Source organism: Apodemus sylvaticus, chromosome 13 (genome assembly GCF_947179515.1).
Source record: "Apodemus sylvaticus chromosome 13, mApoSyl1.1, whole genome shotgun sequence".
Classification (NCBI taxonomy): Eukaryota; Metazoa; Chordata; class Mammalia; order Rodentia; family Muridae; genus Apodemus; species Apodemus sylvaticus.
The window spans coordinates 100,722,921-100,738,215 of record NC_067484.1 but is presented as its reverse complement, the minus strand read 5'-3'; the positions used below and the strand labels follow the sequence as shown (position 1 = coordinate 100,738,215).

The window sequence follows — 15,295 nt, the reverse complement described above, 5'->3', positions numbered from 1 at the left end:
ATCCATTACACTTTACACTGTCCTTCATCTCTCTCTAGTTTTATCTCTCCAAAGTGAATGGTAACCCCTTGAGTATCCACCAATCATGGCATTTCAAGTCTCTGCATGGTTAAGCACTCCCTCTCCTACTGAGTTCAGCCAAGTTAGAAGAACAATTTTAACAGACAGACAATACCATAAGGGACATCTCCCTCTCCATTTGTTGGGAGACCCATGGGAAGACTGAGTAACACATGTACTACATATATGGAGGGGGCCCCAGTACATCCTGTATATGCTCTTTGGTTGATAGCTCAGTCTCATCATGTGTACTTTATTTGACTCTCAGTGTCTTCTTATTGATTTCCTATTCCTTAGGAGGCCCTCAATCCTTTCCACAACTCTTCCAATAGACTCGCTGAGCCCTGTCTAATGTTAGGTTGTGGGTGTCTGCATCTGTTTCAGTCTTCAGCTAGGTGGACAATCCCAGAGGCCTGTGATGCTAAGCAATGGTCTGAAAGTATAACAAAGCGTTGTCTGTAACATCAGGGTTTATTGCATGCCCATGGAATGGGTCTCAAGTTCGTCAGGGATCGTTAGCCCATTCCCTCAGTCTCTGCTCCATCGTTTTGCCTGCATTTCTTGTAGACAAGACACATGTTGAGTGGAAAGGTTATTGGTTCACTTTCTGTCCTTAGCTCCCCACTGGGGAGTCCTGCCTCTCTGCAGGATGAGGCCTTTTCTGGTCTATATCTCATTGCCATGCATTTCAGCTAAGATCACCCCCATAGAATCGTTGGTGCACTCCAATTTGTCATCTCTCGCACAACCTAGAGATACCCCACTCTTCTACCCTTACCTGCTGCAGATTTCAATTCATTGTCCTGGTGCTCTGGTCAACTCTTGTCTCTCACCACACCTGTTCCTATTCTTTCCTTCTTCCCCTTTCTTATCTGTTTTCTTATCCTGTTCTCTCTCTTCCATCTGCCTCCTATGGCAGCTTTATTCCTCCTTCTGAGTGAGATTCAACCATTTTCATATGTGTATTCCTTATTTCATTTTTTTTTTATTTTTTAATTATAGTTTTTCGAGACGGGGTTTCTCTGTGTAGCCTTGGCTGTACTGAAACTCACTCTGTAGACCAGGCTGACATTGAACTCAGGAGTTCCAACTGCCTCTGTCCCCCATGTGCTTGGATTAATGGCATGTGCCACCACTGCCCAGCTGGGTCTTCCATCTTGTTTCGCTTCTTTTTGTCTATGGAGAGTAGTGTGGGTATCCTGCCCTTTATGGTTATTATTCACTTGTGACTATATACATGCTTTCCTTTTGTGTCTGAGTTACCACAGTCCATATGAAAGTTTCTAGTTGTATCTATTTGCCTGTAAAATTCATGATGGCCTTGTTATTCATAGATGAATAGCATTCAATTATGAAAATGAATGACATTTTCTGTACACATATTTCAGTTGAGATACATCTGGACTTTTTCAAGTTTCTAGCTGTTATAAATAAAACTGTGCAGCAAATACTTCGATGGGTATATGCCTGAGAATGTAACCTAAGTGAAATTCTTCCTCCTGATATGTCATAAATTATTGGAAGAAGTGGACAAAAATTTTCCTAAGTGCAGGAAGGAACTTTAAATAAACCTAATGTAATTGTGGTCCATCAACTTAGAAGCAAAACTTAACAGAATCACCCATATTAAGCTGGTTCTAGAAATTGACAGATGAAAAATTCAAGGTCATGGAGTCTTTCCTTATGGTTTCAGTTTTACTCTATTCTAGTCATCTTTTGGCAGAGTCAAAGCCTCAGTTAAGGCTCTGTGAGTTCATTGCATTGAAGTTGTGAGGATGATGCTTAAGTCACATTTTGGGGCCAGAAGGTGTTGAGATACCGAAATCTGATAAGAAGAGAGGCATACAGGGAGACGAAATACCCAAACCGAGAGATGTATTAGACGTTACAGGAAGAGGCCTATCTAAGCCTTTAGAAACTGAAGTCCAATTTGTTTAAGACAAAGCTCCAACATTTGGTGTTTGTCCTGCTATGTTCTTTGCCTTGGTCCAATCTTCTCTCCATATGTGTACAATCCTATTTGTTGGAATGTGAAAGAGTGTTCATTGCTATTGCCTGTTGGAAAGATACAATATGCTTTCTGATTTTACAATATGTGGCTTTCACACAATTTCCTTGAGCATCAGAGGAGACTTTAGAACTTTGAACAGAGTAGGAAATACTACAGACTATGAGGTTCACAATAGTCTGAGAGTCTGTTCAACACTGGATGAGTGTGAACCTATCATGACCAGAGACACAATGCAGTTGATTGAAACAAAAAGTTTCCAGATAGGATGATATCTTTGAATGCTTGTCTGCCCAGACTGTCTTTCTTTGTAGATTTTTGGAGGTCTTGTATGAGGAACCTTTCCAGATACCTATTGGAGGAGATGACAGTGTATATAGACTTAAAATATCTCTTTCTTCCTTTCATTTTTTGTATCCCCAATATTTTATATATTCATCATATCCCTGAGCACTGTCCACTCTCTTGGTCCCTTGCCTACATAAAGCCCTACATACCAATCACATCTGTTTTTATTTTAGAGGGTGTGGGCCCCATGTGTATGTCCACACCATTCAATTTCCTTCAAAAATAAGATGGTGATTAGATTATAACATCTGTGTCAGGAAATAAGTGGAGGAAGCACCAGAAATAATTGAATATATTGTCAAGAAAGCATACATTTACATTACAGTGATATCAATATCATGCTTTGTGTTGTACATGTGTGGGGGGATATTTTAGGATGCAGTGACTTTTGATGATGTGCATGTGAACTTCACTTCAGAAGAGTGGAATTTACTTGATCCTTCCCAGAAGAATCTGTATAAACATGTGATGCTGGAGACCTACTGGAACCTCACAGTTATAGGTAAGACTGTGAATTTTCTTTTGATTTTCAAAATAAGTGACAGATGTTTCTTGGTTATTGATGATCTTCTTTATTTTAATTGAGAAACAGGAAGATTGAGCTGGGTGAATCAGGTTCAATACTGTGAACCTGAATTTCACCTAATTACCAAAATTATATCATTCCTTTTCTGGTACTGTATTTTAGGTTCTTATTGGGAAGACCATCATATTAAAGAACAATGTCTAACTTCTGGAAGTCATGAAAGGTAATTTACTTGTGCAAACTGATTTAGATATTTCTCTGTCAAATTTTTAATATGTTCTGCATGCTCTAAAGAAAAGCAAGAGTATTAAATTTCAGTCCTTTAAGTGTAGCTATGATTATAATATTCTCTCAAAACCATGCATCTCATTGTATATTATCTGATTCATGTATGCAAGGCAATCCTATAAGAAAGAAAACAATTAAACAATGACATTAGAGATAACTTTATTTGAATTATAGCTCCATTAGACCTATGTGGTGAATCTTTCAATCTCTACAATCTTTTAATCTTTGGATTTTGTAGATTAAATAGTGATAAATATCTATCTAAAATATTTGAATCAGTAAATAGTCCATGGTAGAGTTGGTGGTGTTCATTTTAGTATAGTGACATTGCTAAGTTTAATTAGAGGTCATTTTATGAGAGTCTAGAATGATGTCATAGAGAATCTTTAGTCCATATATAAAATGTCTAAGAGAAACAAAATGTCAAAGAGTTTGAATGCAATGTTTGTGAAAACCTTTCATTTCTTCTTTTAATAGATATATCATGTGTCACAATGATTTCTAGTCACATGAGCATAGGGATATTGACATAAGAAATGGAATTTTTTCCTTGTAGAATAATTACATAAGCAATGTTTTTTATCCCAGAATAATTTGAGTATATGTAGTTTTCTGGTTGTGATTGATTTTCTGAATATGATAGAAGTTTGCAATTAAATGGTTCTCTAATTTTATAGCAAACTTCCCCAAACTCACAATGTAGGAAATTGTTATGAGAACTAGAACTTGGAAAATCTTCTGATTCTCCTGGTTCACATGAGATGTGGTATTATGTATACTAGAAAAAATATTATGAATGCAAACAGTGTTATAAATTTCTGAGTTGTTCCTTTTTTTCTTCAGATAGGTAGTACAATAGGAAGTATATTTCTCCATATAGCACTCCTATATTTAAAAAAAGATGTTATATTATGAGCCATGAAATAACTATCACAGATATCTTCAGCAACCCATAATGCAGGAGAACACAGTGAACATTTGATGTGATAAAACCTTAAGATGTGATGCTTCTATACCATTGGTCCAAACTGTAAATTTAATGCATACTGATAAAATGATTGATCATGCTAATGAATGTGGTAAAGATTTCACATGTGCCAATTATTGTTGCAGGCATGTAAGAAGTCATAGTGAAGAGAAACCCTATGAATATAATCAATGTGGTAAAGCCTTTGCAAGACCCAGTGATCTCCAAATACATAAAAGAAAACATACTGGAGAGAAACCTTATGAATGCAATCAATGTGGTAAATCCTTTTCATATAACAGTGATCTCCAAAGACATAACAGAACTCATACTAGAGAGAAACCTTATGAATGTAATCAATGTGGTAAAGCCTATTCATGTTCCAGTACTCTCCAATATCATAAAAAAATACATACTGGAGAGAAACCTTATGAATGTTATCAATGTGGTAAAGCCTTTGCAAAACCCAGTCAACTCCAGATTCATAAACGAATACATACTGGAGAGAAGCCTTATGAATGTAATCAATGTGGTAAAGCCTACTCATGGTATGGTAGTCTCCAATATCATAAAAATATACATACTGGAGAGAAACCTTATGAATGTAATCAATGTGGTAAAGCCTTTGCAAAACTCAGTCATCTCCAGATACATAAACGAATACATACTGGAGAGAAACCTTATGAATGTAATCAATGTGGTAAAGCCTTTGCAAGACTGAGTCATCTCCAGTCTCATAAAAGAACACATACTGGAGAGAAACCTTATGAATGTAATCAATGTGGTAAAGCCTTTGCATATCTCCATAGTCTGCAATATCATAAAAGAACACATACTGGAGAGAAGCCTTAAGATGTTTTGGCAAAGAATGTTGCTGGCTATTAACTTTGTTTGAAGAATCTCCTTGTAATTTAGGTAAAGAGGCTTATATTAATTGCGTTGACAAAGGAAGTCTCAAAAATCCCCACTTAGACTTTGGCATGACAGATTTGATTAAGCATAGTAAACTTAAAAGAAAAAAATCAGCAAAATATATGGTAAAAAGAGCAAAGCATTATCAGTTAGTTGAAATAAGCTAAATCCTGTGATCAAAGATATTCAATGGTCTTAAAGGAATGCTTATGTTGGGGACAGATACAATTCAGCTAATCTTATGGCTTTGCAACTGTATGATAGCTAACTATATCATGTTAGGAATTATTATTATCTGGTTATAGTTTTCATGTGGACATATGAAGATACAAGTATATGTCAAACTGACAAGGAATAGATTTTGATTGCTATTCTGGGTTTTCAATTAAAAAACTAACAGGGAAAGCTTAGGTCCAGGCATGGTATTACATGATTTTTATCCCAGAGTTTAGGAGACAAAACCCTGCTGATCCCTGAGTTCAAGGTTAATCTACAGACCAAGTTCCAGGACTGTCGCTTTTAGGGAGTAAAGTTTTACAGAAATAGTAAGCTTGTGATAATGTAAAAGAAGGGGCCATGTTCCAGCCCTAGCAAACAGCAGATCTCAGTAGCTTTTTCCATGTGACTCTGTCTTTATAGGTAAGAATAGAAAAGACTATTGAGACTATTGATGCTCTCTAGCTGTAGCTAAAAATTTAGAGGTGATGAAGAAGAAATCAGCATCACTCATGAGAAATCTTCTCGGTAAAGTATTCTGAGTGACAAGGAATCTGTGTTCCATAGATAGCCCAAGTTAGACCTATTTGTGTAATTGAACTTGGTCCTGTGTAAGAATCACCCTGGTGGTACTGGTTTTGAATGCATGAAGTTGTTATGCAGAACAGGTGAGGACTGGCACCATTGAGCAAGCATAAAGGATGCTGTTGGTCAAGCCTAGTTGCAGCGGAAGAACCCAGCATCCTGAAGATACAAGTACCATGGGATGAGCAGCAAGAACAGCAGGAGGGTGAGAGTGGAGAAAACCAGAGCTTAGAGTAACACAGAGGGCAGAGCATGAAAAGTGACCCAATCTCTTTGGAGAAGCAGAAAAGATGCTGTGTGGATCCTGGACATTGAAAGAAGAAGCTGTAATGTTGAAGTTATCTTGGAGAGCCCAAGATTTTTAGGTATTATATCTTTGTGATACCTGCTCAGGAATGAAATAAAACCAGTAAAAGAGAAAGAATTGTGCTTCAGTGTGAACAAAGCAGAAAGTAGTTGGGGATCTGAAGCACACTTTGACATCAGACATGAAGATGCAGAGTTTGGAGTTTGCTCAGTTGGCTTTGGTCTTATTTAGATCCAGTATTTCCTCATGATTATCTTTAGGAATGAAGATGTATATCCTGTGAATTTCAAGGTATAATATGTGCTTTTTGTTTTTGAAAGTATAGGGTGTTACTCTTGCATGATAGGATTAATCACAGAAGAGTCTTTGACCTTTGGACTTTTAACATGTTTAAGACTTCTATGAATGGTTGTGCCTTTTGAAGTTGGAGCACAAGTGTTTTACATCATGCTTTGTTTAAATGTGATCCCCACACACTCTAGTGTTTAAATAATGATATGGGGCTAGGCAGTGGAATGTGAGAGTTAGGATTTATTTGGGGGAGAGCAAGGCACTATTAGAAGGTGTGATTTTTTTGCAGAAAGTTTATCACTGTTGGGGTGGGGTTTGGGGTTTTTCCAAGTGCTGATGTAACCCTTCTATTAGCTCCCTGGAAGATGTCACTTCCTGAATTTCTTTGGATCAATATTCAGAAGTCTTATATTCTCCAGTATTTTTTTGCCTGCATGTGTAACATGTTCCCTGCTATGAGGAAAATATACTAAACTTTTGAAACTGTAAGATGGGCCCAATTAAATGTTTGCTTTTACAAAAGTTGCATTGACCATTCCATCTATTCTTAGTAATGGAAATTCTAATTGAGAAGTACAGTCAGTGAATTAAGGGTGGTGAAGCAATCTTTTTCATCATGTAAGAATTAGTACTGTGGAGAAATCTTGGGAATGTATTTTGTATGGTGAAGCCTTTGCACACCTCTGTATTCTTTGTCATTATGAAATTATGCATGCTGGAGAGAAATTGTATGAATTACAGCAACATTTTATGAAATCCACTGAGGTCCAACACAACTCAAAGATCAGGAGAATGCAAATGATAAGAAATTATTTTACTTAAGTCAGTACTGATAAATGAGTGCCAGAAAAATACACTTCAAAGCTTATTTGAAATATTCTACCACTACCCACACTACACCAGAAAGTTATATACCTTTCACTTTGAAAACCACAAAAAACAGTGCCAAATTACCTCTACATTTCCCCTCAATCATCAGTTTTTTTGTATTCTTAATCTATGTCAACTGATACGGAATGTAGTTTTTGTTCTAGCCTATCATAGCCATGTGTTCTTTTGTGGTTAGGATAAGACATTATATTTTGAGGAATAAAACAGTAGTAACAGAAAGTATGGTTATGAACAGTTATGTTTTGGGGAACAAAACATGAATAATGAAAGCTGGCTAGATATTTTCAAGTCCTCAGATCAGCTATCACCCAACACTTAAATTAATTTTAAACTTATGATTAAATGGAGGTTGGTAACAAAACGGCAATCCTTAGGACACATTCATTTTGCTTGTTCCCAACCTTTATATATTATAGTTATGTTCAAGTATATAACAAAACACATATTGATGAGAAATCTTACAAATGTAATAAATGGGATAAAAAATTCTAAACAAATTCATGAATGAATATATAAAAGGACTCATCCTGTAGAGAAATGCTGTTAATACACAATGTGTTAAAGCCTCTGCATGTAACTGTAACTCTTCAAAAAAGACTTTGAAAAAGTCATGAGAAAAAGTCATAATTCAGACAAACCCCATACACATAGACGATGCGTTAATGTTTTGCACTTTCTGGTATCTTTATACAAGAGTAAACTTTTTAGTATGCAATCAATCTACTAAAGCCTTTACACAATCCAGTAGTCTTTGTAGTCTTTCAATAAAATCAAAAGTAATCTGTGACTACACAGAATTTGGAACTATTGAACAAACACACTTACATTGTTTTTCTCAAGATTATTTAAAAAAACTGTGATGATTGTCAAGAGTCAATTCACACTTTATGGTGTCTCTCGATTTTGTTTGCACTTGTAAACATGTATCCACAAAAGACACATGAAGGTAGTAGTAAGGAACCTTTTTTGCATTTCAAATCCTCTTAAGTTACATGAAAGAACAATCACAGGTGTAAAAATTTATTGTGTGTACTAATGCCTTTTATGTTGTTATGATAAAATATAATGTCTAAGGTTACTTCTGAAAGAGTATAATTTGGTTTATGATTCCAGAGGAATATGGGTTGACCATGAAAGTGGAAACACAGCAAGTGTCTTTCAAGTGGGAAAATTAGCCTGAGGCAGAGATACTTTTTCAAATTGCTTATCCAAAACAAGTCTTCATATAATAGTTCATCCCTGGACCATATACACACAACCAACAGAAATGTACTCAGCATATTTTATTTTTATATTTGTACATACTTTCTAAAACATACTTAAAATGATTGACTTGGTAGATGTAGTGAAGGCAATGAGACATAACAAAATATACTTTAATTAAAAGGTCAAATAATTTCTCAATAAAAGTGCAGGTAGACAGGCAGAATGCTAGTGAAGAACATTGTGAACTGAAAGAAAATACAATTTATTCCCAGAATAAAATACGAATAAATTCCCAGATAACATGGTAGGTTATCCACTCCTGTAAATACAGTCACAAAGGTCCTGATTCTCCTCTTGCCTTGCAGGTACTGCACAAAGATATACGCAGGCAACACATCCAAGCACATAAAATAAAAAAAAAAAAAAAGAAACTAAAAAGGATTTCACTATAGTCCTGACTTAGCCCTGATACACAGCACAGTCAGGGCTAGAAAAAATGGACTCCTTCTGGTCTGGATTTAGGCACAGCTGTGGATATGCTTGGAACCATCCTGTTTAGAATCAAAACCTACCATATTCTAAGGAAAGAATAGCAGAATATAGCTGATCATCTGAGATCTACATCGACAGTGCAGTTAGAACACTTTCCTTGATGATATCTGTATTATTTGTCCTTGAAATGTCTGCAAAAATTGAGCTGAGAATTTGAGGGGGCTTGTACTAAATCTGATGACTGCTGCTTGTCACCATATTAGGTTAAATCTATATATTTTTGTATATTAGAGATCTTTCAGTCTTATTTTTATTTACTCTTTTACTTTTTATTACTTCCATTTTTTCAGTTCAGTTGTTACCACTCTCCTGGTACACAATCCGAGAATTCCCCATCCCATTCCTTTTCTCCTCTGTTTCCAATAGCATGTCTCAATCCTCCAATGCACAGCTCAAAGTATTAGAATTAATCTTCAATAAGCTCATTAAAAAACCCTTCCCCAAACTAAAAACAAAATATGTGATGGTCATCAATATATAACAAGCCTATAAATCCCCAAATAATTTTGAGCATAAGTAAAATATTCTTTTCACATAATATTCAAAACACTAAATGTAAAATCTGATCCTTTGTCACAATTCTCCATACCCAAAATCTGCAGTGAAAACGATGGTCTCCCAGGAGTGCTGACAAGCCTGTGAGTACAGGTAAAACTATCACTTTTGTGCAAAGGGACCCTTACAGAGCACTCAATTTAAAAAACCTGAGGATCAGCCTGGCACATGGTCCTTTCATTCTCCACCTGCACCGAGAGCTAATCCTCTGCCACAGTGCTCCATAGCCAATTTCCGTGGAGAGAGAGCTGATCTCCCAGGAATTCCATCACATCAGTAAGCTCAGGTAAGACTCCTCTTCTGCTCAAATCTCAGGACAATGAGGGATCTGCCTGCACCCAGAGCTGATCCTCCACCACAGTGCTCCATATCCAAATTCTGTAGGGAGAGAGCTGATCTCCCAGAAGCATCACCACACCTGTAAGCACAGGTAAGAACTCTACTTCTACTCAAATTCCAGGCCAGAGACTAATCCACACAGAGCCAACAGGAACCAAGGAACAGCTGGGAACATGATCTTTCTGGATCCTCCCTGCACCTTAAGAGCTAGCTGATTATGTGCCAATTATCTCCATACCAAAATTCCTCCTGGAGTGAACTGGTCTCTCATGAGTACTGACACACACACACACAGACTTGCAGGAGACACAAGCCCCAGTCAGACACAGATCAGCTAACACCAGAGATAACTAGAGAGCAGGACACAAGTGTTAAGAACATAAGCAACAGAGCCCAAGGCAAATTGGTATAACCAATATTGAGTTCTCCCACCACACCAAGTCCTGGATACCCCAACACAGAAGAAAAGAAGAACTCTGAATTAAAATCGCATCCTATGATGATGATAGAGATCTTTAAGAAGGGCATAAATAACTCCCTTAAAGAAATACTGAACACAGGAAAACAGTCAGAATCTCCTAAAAAATGAAACACAAAAATCACTTAAAGTTTTTTCAGAAAAAGACAACTAAAAAGGGGAAAGAATTGAACACCACCCAGGATCTAAAAATTGGCATAGATACAATAAAGAAGTCATAAAGGGAGACAACCCTGGAGATGGAAAACATAGGAAAGAACTCAGGAGTCATAGATGCAAACATCAGCAACAGAATGCAAGAAACAGAAGAAAGAATTTCAGGTGCTAAAGATGACATACAAGACATTGAACCAAAAGTAAAAAAAAAATGCAATAAGCAAAATGTTCTTAACCAAAATCATCCAGGAAATCTAGAACACAATGAGAAAACCAAATCTAAGGTAAAATGTATAGAAGAGAGCAAACATTCCCAAATCTAAAGGGCCAGTAAATATCTTCAACAAAATTACAGAGGAAAATTATCCTAACCTAAGGAAAGTGATTCCCATGGACATACAAGAAACCTAGAAAAATCCAAATAAACTGGATTAGAAAAGAAATTCCTTTTGTCACAAAATAACCAAAGCACCAAATAAACAATTCAAAAAAGAATATTAAAACAGTAAGTGAAAATGGCCAAGTAACATATAAAGGCAGGCCTATCACAATTACACCAAAATGCACATAAGAAACTATGAAAGCCAGAAGATCCTGAGCAGTTCTCACACAGACCCTAAGAGGAAACAAATACCAGCCCTGGGTAATATACCCAGCAAAACTCTCAGTAACTCTATATGGAGAAATCAATATATTCCATGATAAAAATAAATCTCCACAATATCTTTGCACAAATCCAGCCCTAAAAAGTATAATAAATTGAAAATGCCAACACCTGAAGGGAAACTATACCCTAGAAAAAGCAATAAATTAATCTTTCAAAAAACCCAAAACAAGATAACCATACAAACATAAAAATAACAGGAAGCAACAATCACTTTCCTTAATATCTCTTGACATCAATGGCATTTTGCTGCATATGGAAAATGCACCTCAATGTCAAAGACAGGCATTAACTCAGTGTAAAAGGTTGGCAAACAATTTTCTAGCCGTCGTTACCAAGAAAAAAATATGCACTAGCCCATGTGTGCTCTTCAGTTGATGGATTCGTCTCTTTGAGCTCCCAGGGGTCTGCGTTACTTGATACTGTTGGTCTTCTTAAGGGATTGGCCTCCCCTACCTATCCTTCCATCCTTCCCCTAACTCTCCATAGGGATCCATGACCCGAGTCCAATGGTTGGCTGTGAGTATCTGCATCTGTGTCAGTCAGTCGCTGGTGTTCCCTCTCAGAGGAAAGCCATGCTAGGCTCATGTCGACAAGTACATAGATGTTTTTCCATCTCAAATGGCTGTCACCCAGTGTAGTCTGTCCCATGTGGCAGAACTCAGCTTTCCTCAATTAGAAAATGGGGGCTTCAGGCGCATGAGGCCGTACTGTTGGTTGTGACTCTGTAATGATCTTTGAGCACCTTGTGATACACCTGTCTTTTAATATGAACATGTGTGCAGTTGTGGGATGTACCTCACATTTGTCTCCTTTGTTATAATTTGCAGATAGATTTCTAAACAAACCTGGTGAGCAAACACGTGAATCCCAGCCTCCTAGTCTCTAACCATCCTGCTTAGCACACTATTCATCCGTGGGGTGTGTTTAAGGCCATCCTCCATCCGCTAAATGCTACTTACTGTCACTATTCCTAAGCTTAGTAAGTCCTTTACATCACAAATTGTACTCTTGTACATCTCAGTTTAATATGTCAGTGCTCCCCAGTATATGAGAGGCCTTTTAACTGCTCTACAAAAGTAATTGCACGTGGATCTTACTTCTAAGTGGTCAATGCTGAGGGCAGAACTTGTAGAAGATTCCAGAGAAACCAGCGCTGTCAAAGTTTGGCATCCTGCCCATCGCATTTCTTCAAGCAAGCCCCTGGTCCAAGTATTTTGAGCAGACTCAGCCCTGATAGTGAAGTTATTCAGAGGTCACAGCCTGATCTAGCAAGGGAGGAGCACCACAAGGGACCTCACAGGTGCAAACATCTGGCTACACCTGGCCGACACTTCCCATGCAGCTCTAGGGAGAACCAACCACCACTGCTCCCACTGTTCATATGTCTGCTCCTTCTTACTATGGGCAGCGACTCTGCTCAACATATCTCAAAACATATCTTACTTGAGGTTCCCTTACAGCCCCTCAATTTTATTAGGATCATTTTCCATGTAAATCTCCAATTTTATCAAAATTTCCTAATTCTCTCTTTATTTAATTTAGAAATATTTTTAAGTCTATCCTTTTAGAGGTATCCCTTATTTTGTAAATCTTCAAATTTCACACCTTTTCTATGTATTTCTTCATTTTTACCAGGAATATACTTAAAGAAAATCTTCCCTTTCATCCCAATTTTTTGTATGTCCTTGGTCATTTAGTAAAAATAAAATTGTCTAAGTTTTTTAACATTATTTTCAAAAAAGTTCTTCAACTTTAACACATTTTTGTATATATTTCTTCAATTTTATCAGAAATGTTTTACATGTCAACACTCAATTTTATCAGAAAATGTTCTACTTCATTTTTCAATCATTTTAGGAATTTTTATGTCTACCATTTATCTGTATTATTTTTCAATTAAAACCTTCAATATTTCAAATTCCACTTCATTTTTTCACAAATATTTTCAGTAAATGTTTGTACTACATTTTAATATTAGTTTAGAAATATTTTATATGTCTAACATTTTGTATTTTTCTGATATCTTCAATTTTATTACATTTCCTGTATATTACTTCAATTGTATTAGAAATATTTTCCATCAAAATCTTCAATTTTATCAAATTTTTTCTAGGTGTTTGGACAATGTGCTAGGTATATTTTCAATGTTTGCTATTTTACTATTATTATTTTCCAACTAATTCTTCAATTTTAATACTCACACACACATATATTTCTTCAATATTACTATGAATATTACTTAAACTTTAATTTTATCAGAAAATATTTCTATTAAATTTTTCAATTTCTTAGAGATGCTTTTATGTACACAATTTTTATCTGAATAATTTCCCATGAAAATCTTCAATTTAGCACTACTTTTCTATATATTGCTTCAATTTTATCAGAAACATTTTCCATGACAATTATCAATTTTATCAGAAAATATTTGTAAGTGCTTGATTCAGTAAAGATAAATTATCCTTTTACAATTATTATTTTCCAACAGATTTTTCAATTTTAACACTTTATTTTTCAATTCATTCCTAAATTTGAATTTGCCTACACATTTAGTTCTCTTTATCAACTTTTTATGTGTATTTATTTTCAATGCCAAATCTCAATTTTAAATAAATTTTCTTTATATTTCTTCAACTTTATAAGAAGTATTTTCCATGAAAGCCATCAATTTGATTAGAATTTTTTTACATGGTGTGTCAATCAGTTTTGATGTATTATCTATGTGTACACTTTCATGTGCATTATTTTACATCAAATTCTTCAATTTTAATACACATATTTATATATTTCTTCAAATTCAGTGAAAATGTCACATTGGTGTCTCTGTCAGTCACACAGAGACTGCTGGCCCTGCCCCTGACGTCATGCCAACCTCGCCCCTCTCCCATTTATCTCAGCCCCGGGCAGGAGCCTTGTTGAAGTCCATCAACCAGCTACCACTATCCCCGCCCCTGATGTCACTTCGATCCCCGGCCCCGCCCCTCATCCCTCTATCTCAGCCTTGGTAGGCTCCATGTTGGCGTCCTTGTCGATCACCAGTCGACTGCTGGCCCCGCCCCTAACGTCACACTGATCTTGCCCCAAGACCAGTCCCTGGAATGATGTCATTTCCTGTCTTTCATTTTTATGAATGAAAGTGGGCCCAAAGTTTGAAAGTTCCTGTTGGGCAGTGTTGTGACAGAGGCTGGAGGGAGGTGAGCGCACCCTTTTAGTGACTGCTGGGATTGCTGAGCTTCCTGGGTGCAGAATGGCTGGGCATGGAACCTGCGAGTAGGTCCACGGTGTGATAGAGGCTTGAGGGAGGTGAGCGCGCCCTTTTAGTGACTGCTAGGATTGCCAAACTTCCCCAGGCTTCACGCAGAATGGCCAGGCAGTGAATGGCGGGACGGGACCACATTCGCATGTGCATTCAGTTGAAGATAGTTCTCCATGCTGTGGGTGTCTGTGAGCTCTGGAGTCACTCCGCGCTATCCTCCTGATGTCTCCACAGACGCGTTCCTTGAGTTTGGAGAGGCTGGGCAAGGTGCAGGCTTCCCGCTCTGGAAAGTTTGCAGCGGGGCGGAGTGCAAACCCTCTCTGTGCTCCTCCAGGCAGGGACAGTAGCCTCCTGGCACGACCCTCCTGTGGGGACAGAAGCCGATTCTGGCCGCCATGGATCGCTGGGATGTGCGCCCAGCCCTCAGTTTTGCCTGTGAGCTTCTGAGACAGGTAGGGAATTCACAGGCCAATAAACTGAGTCCTATATGTGCATTTTACACACAGACAGCCTGCTATTTCTGTTCTCTGTCTCTGTTCCCTGCACTTGTACCCTCTCTGTTCTCTATCTCTAACTTCTTGGCTCTTTCTCTGTTCCCTGTCTGTCTGTCTGTCTGCAGGTTCTCCTGTGTATCTCTATCCCATGATCATGTTCTCACTCTTCCCCTTTCCCCCATACAGCCTCCTT

General features: G+C 37.3%; 1 long non-coding RNA gene across 4 annotated transcripts in view; it reads left to right on the top strand.

Annotated features, from left to right (window-relative positions):
* The window catches only part of LOC127664020 (uncharacterized), a 445,498-nt gene extending 442,355 nt beyond the window's left edge, over positions 1 to 3,143 (top strand). For all 4 annotated transcript variants that reach the window (XR_007973087.1, XR_007973086.1, XR_007973085.1 and 1 more), the window contains exons 2-3: positions 2,792 to 2,918; positions 3,105 to 3,143. This is a non-coding gene — a long non-coding RNA (uncharacterized LOC127664020). The remainder of the gene's footprint in view (positions 1 to 2,791; positions 2,919 to 3,104) is intronic.
* The last annotated feature ends 12,152 nt before the right edge of the window (positions 3,144 to 15,295 follow it).